This window comes from Vicia villosa, linkage group LG5 (assembly GCF_029867415.1).
Source record: "Vicia villosa cultivar HV-30 ecotype Madison, WI linkage group LG5, Vvil1.0, whole genome shotgun sequence".
NCBI lineage: Eukaryota > Viridiplantae > Streptophyta > Magnoliopsida > Fabales > Fabaceae > Vicia > Vicia villosa.
The window spans coordinates 102,115,144-102,121,143 of NC_081184.1; positions in this window are offsets into that span (position 1 = coordinate 102,115,144).

Consider the following 6,000-nt stretch of genomic DNA (forward strand, 5'->3'; position numbering starts at 1 on the left):
CGTACCATAGTCATGCGCAAGATGGATACAATGAATCTGCAAATAACTCAAAACAATTAAATGGTAAAATAAACTGGCTCTCCCAAGATTCGAACCCAAGATGCCAGTGATGCAAGAGAGAGCTTCGCCACTTGGACTGCATGTGTTCGCTGCAAACAAAATGCAAACAAAATAATAAGAACGAAAACGCGCACTCAATGGTCAACTTCAACAAACGAGGTCAAGGTGGGTCCCTGTGTATCAAACGTGAGCCAATGAGAGCGAGAGAGGTTCTGATTTTTGTTAACTAGCGAATGGGTTGAAGCCACGCGCGCGGAGAGAGAACTGAGAGAGTTGACCAGCCATTGGAGAATTTCCACGCGCGTGAGTAAACCACGTCATCATCTTCTTCGCTGGTTTCCTGCGGAATTAGTTATGGAACTAGCTGCGAATTTAGCTGCGATTTTTCCTTCAAATTCTGCAAATAATAAAACAAAGAAAATACACGTTAAACACAAAAACCAATTGCATAGAACTCCTTAAAATCATCTCCTGGTCATGAATATGGCCTTTATTTTGCTTAAAACCCCCTGCAAATAAGAACACGAAAGAGAGGCTTCATAGTGTCCTAACAATGGTGGATCTTGCTCCAGGCACTAAAGCTTCAAACCGACGGCCCAGATCTTCTCTACATGATGTCAGGAACTCAATTGCATAATTAGTTTGGATCGAAACAACTTATATGACCAAAAACAAAAGGGATTAATGTGTTGTGTATGAAGAACGTGAACCCTTTGTTTTGTGTGTTATGGGATGTCTTTAATGGTTCAATCTTACCATATACAACCTTTTGAGTGATTTGAGAAAGTCGTTTGATCTTAAAAGAGGTTGCAATCAAGAACACCAAAATTTTCACTTTCTTGGATTTTTGTAGCTTTCAAAGCCTAGTCTTATTCCTCCTAATCTCGTCCCCCTCATGCTTAGGTGTTGTTAGGTATTTATAAGGCTCAGAATTAGGGCAAGAGCTGGCTTGGAAATCAAGTTGATTGGAGAGAAGAAAATTGAAAAAGATTTGATTGAAAGATAAATGAAATCATACTATTTTTGTTTAATCTCTTTCCAATCTTACCTTTCACGAAATATGATCATATATTTGGCCTTTTGAATAGTTGGAATTGATTAGAAATCAAATCTTTGATTTAAAACCAATTATTTCATATTTTACATGATTTATTAATATTTAAATGAATTAAAATTCAAATAAATAGAATAAATATTATAAAAATAAAATAATTAGTTTAGGAGTCATTATGAAGCCCATAGACACGTTTGACATCCAAAGTTAGGCCCAATAGTTTAAAACATCAAACTTCTCCATTTTGCATTGAGTGTATTTTCTCAAAATCGACCAACTTGCGCAAGTCATAACTCATTCAATATTTATCATATGGAGATGATATAAGACTTTTTGGAAATCCCAATGTGTTCTCTACAAACCAATTTGGAATAATTTTTGAATTCAAGGATTTTATCTTGAAGATATGGCTCCTGACAAAAAACAGCTTTTTGCGATCTTCTAGATGGATCTGTAATGTTTTGGCTCATATCTCTCAAATGAAGCATTTTTGGCCTTGGCTTTAGAAAGACAAAGTTGTAGATAATTAAATTTCCTTCAAAATAGGCTTTTGTTGGGAAATTTCTTATGTTCCATGTGAAAGTTATGGCTGGTCAAAGTTCAGCTGACTTTTAGGTCAAAAACCCTAATTTAGAAACTTTGAGTTTTGATGATTTTGAAGCTTTCCTTGATGAATCATGATCAATACTTGATCAAATGATTAATATGACTTCAAAATATTGATGTTGACCGAAAGTCAGGAGTTTTGACTGTGATTTGACCATATTTGACTTTTAGGTCAAATTGGTCGACTGTTGACCATTTGAACTGTTGACTGAGCAATCTTATGAATCAGAGCTTGAAACTTGGAATGAGGATACTATGAGGCATATGAGAGGTCATGAAGTCCACTTGAAGTATCAGAAGTTGATTTTGCTTAGAGAGAAGCAAAACCCTAGTTATGGCTTGTTGCTTAGGAGACAGGTAAGTGTGCCCAAATCTTGTATAGTCTTGAGCAGTTGAAAGTCATGTGAGCCAAAATATGATGGACAAATTTTGGGATATGACAGCTACCAAGCCAAGGAGGAAATACACTATAAGCAGTATTAATTCAGAGCCAAAACCACCCGTTTAAACCCCTCACTTAAGACCTGCCCAATGAAATTTCAATATAGTGCTAAACTTGAGTTTCTTCCTACTCACTCCCCCTCAATCACAACAGTGATAACAAACAGAAAACTATGAAAAGAAAATTGAAGACGCACTCCAAACAAATCTTGATCTTGCTTAAAAGCTTCAATCAAGAGACACAACACTCGTGCTTAAAAGCTTAGAGTGACACATCAAATTACAACTCAAAACACCTTATTCCAATACAATCATCAAAGTGACAATTGCTTGGATTATAAGTAAACATTAGCACAAACACACGTGAAAATAAACCACAATGCACAAAATTCTTCACGCTAAAATCTTCGCCTCTGAATGTAGGATTAACAATCTTCTTATAGGCAACACTTGGGTCTTCCAAACATAAATTAGGGTTAACCAAGTTAACCTAATTTCCACATAATCAAGGTATTCACACATATGCTGTAGACGAGATATTTTAGCATAAACCATACAACACAAAATATATAGTTTCCTAAATTGTAGCCTGATATAAATAAGGAAACATAACAACCACTACTTTTAATTACTGATGTCATGACATCGAACATGACATCCAACAAACACCTGTATTAACTCAACCATACAACCCTACAGAACACTACACATAGCATGTCATGACATTATTCAAGACATCAAAACACACACGAATGTTTTACCATAAAATGCAGCCAATATGAAAACATCTACAATTACATTTTTATTACATTTCATATTTTCATTATAATTTTTGTTTAAAATTACGTGAATCAGTGAATCAAAAAATAAATGTGTTTTCAAAAATAAGTTATTAATAAATATTATTTTAAAATAAATTATTAATATATATATATATATATATATATATATTTATATATTATGTTTTAAAAAATTAAGAGATTGAAACAAATTTATACTAAAGTTAATTATTTTATATTGTTTATAACATTGCATTGTTTTAAAACGACACATATATTGTTTGTAACATTGTAAATATTATGATAAATTTATAAGATTTATTATTTTATATTTTAACAAATATTAATTTTATTTGAAGATTTATTATTACAATGTATCAAATATTAAAGAAGGAGGTCTTGGCATTAAGCCTATCAGAGCCTTCAATGAAGCAACAAACTTGCATCTGTGCTGGAACTTTATGAATGAGGTTTGCAACTAGGCTCATATCCTTGCTGCCAGAGTTAAGAGAAATACACAACTGTCAAAGATAATTGTCAATGGATTATTGGAAAAGGAACTAAAGTCAATTTCTGGATGGACAATTGGCTGGGAGAATCACTTGTCCAGAAATACAATATTCCTAATATATATCATAGTCATCTTTCCACTAAAGTTTGTGACTGGTTGGTTGATGGTGCCTGGCTAATTTCTGCAAACATACAAACTGCCTTCCCCAATCTATTGCCTCTTATCACCAAGACTTTTTCTCACTTTGTTGATTCTGAAGATTCTCTTGTCTGGATCATTACTGCCAATGGTGTTTGCTTCAAGGTCCACCTTTCCTTGGGACTGTTATATTCCTCCATCTCATTCTATGCTAGTTTGGAGATACATACATAATAAACTTCCTCCTGATGATAATATGAAATCTCGTGGCTGCTTCCTTTCATCAATGTGCTCGATTTGTATGAAAGCTCCTGAAACTGCTCACCATATTTTCTTTGAGTGCTCTTTTGCCAAAATGCTCTGGAACTGGTTATCCAACAAGATTTATTGTCCTCCTTTGGCTTCGATAGAGGACAGTTTTTCTATTCTGAAGGCAAATTGGTCTCCTCAAGTAAAGCTCACTGTTACATCTTGCTTCACAACCGTGTTTCATCAAATTTGGAAGATTATGAATTTGGCTAGATTTGAAGATAAGTTAATATCGTGGGAATGTCTCAAGTCGGCTATTGTGTCTCAAGTCAAGCTAGCTGACAGCAACATATCTAAAGTTTCAAACTCTGACATGAATAGTTTCCTTCTCCTTAAAGCTTTTGATATTGTTGTGAACTCTCGGCCTCCAAAAAGGTGTATTGAAGTGTTTTGGTCCCCTCCCCCCATGGGATGGATAAAGTGTAATATTGACGACATCGCAAAAGGTTCCCCTATGACAAGTTCTTGTGGCGGTATTTTTAGAAACTACAAAGCCTGTCATATGGGAAGCTTTTGTGCTTATCTCCAGGAAGGAAATTCTGTTGCTGTGGAACTTTTGGCGGCTGTTAAGGCTATTGAAATAGAAAAGGAAAGAGGTTGGTCTAAATTGTGGATTGAAACAGACTGCTCTTTAGTGGTAAAGGCTTTTCCAAACCCGAATCTTATACCTTGGTACATCAAGTCTCGTTGGCTATTATGTTGTGCGCATACTCTTCAGATAGATTTTATGATTTCGCACACCTTTTGTGAAGCCAATTTTTGTGCTGATTTAGGATTTAAAACCAAGGCTTTCACTTGGTTTGATAGTTTACATCCAGATTTATCTAAGAATTTTTTGCTTGCAAACAAGACATTCCTAGATTTAGGCTTTGTAATTAATGAGCCTCGTGTTTTTTTAGTACTTGTAATCCTTTCTTTTTGTTAATGAAATCTTATTTTGTTTAAAAAAATAATAATTATTAACAACATAATTTATATAATTATATTAAAATGTATTAAATAATAATTTTTTTATGTATAAGTAGCTGCAGGAGAGACCGGCGGGCTCGGATCGCCCGACGCTGATGAAGAAATGGCGCTGGTGGTGGGGCCGTGCATGGGCCGCACAATCCGAGGGAAGGAAAGAGATCCGCAGGCTGTACGGTCGGAGGAATGGAAGGAGGGAAGATCGCGGAAGGGAGGGCTTGCGGCGGCGGCGGCGCAGAGGCAGGAGGTGTAACACCCGTATAATTTTAATATTAATTTAATTGGAATATTGAATTAATAATTAGAATTATAGGGATTTTGTGAAAATAATGAATAAATAATGGTTTATGGCATTTGGGCCATATGAGGAAATAGTAAAGATGGGGGTGTGGTTTAGTAAAACTTTCACTAATCTCAATATTATTATTTTTCATAAAATAATTGGGAATTGGGAAGAAAGAACGTGAAAGAACAGAAGTTAGAACGAGGAACGTGACGGAGAACTGTAGAGGGAGAGACCAAGAACCAAGACTTTTATCCGAGGTAAGGGGAGACTCTCCATTTAATCTCTTTTATCGTATTATAGGTGATAGTATGGATTAGGAGTATGGTTGGATCCATTGATTCTATATTCTGAATTGTTATTTGTGTTCATCATTGAAATTTGGACTGTTAATCCCTAATAACTGAATGATTTAGGGTATGATGAATGAAATTGATTTATGGAATCATATACTGTGGTTGTGGATGAATTCGTATGCTGTTTAGATGTGAATTTTCTGGTTTTTAGACTCAAAATCGTGGACTGGTATGAGTAAAAACGAATGGGTTTTGGACTGTTACGAAGTTGCAGGTTCTGGACAAATTTTTCTGGTGTTTCGCGTATGAAACAGTGCCATACGCGTATGGGATGAGGTCATACGCGTATGAGGGACATTCCCCAAGGGCTATACGCGTATGATACGCAGCTGCCCTGTCCCAAAGTACCTTGTGCTGGTGAATTGCGTATGAGAGCGTATGAGGATGCTCATACGCGTATGGAATTTTTAAAAGAGGAAGTTGATCTGATGATACGCGTATGGCAAGGCTGATACGCGTATGAAGTTGTTTTTAGGCCATTTTTGACTCCGAGGAAA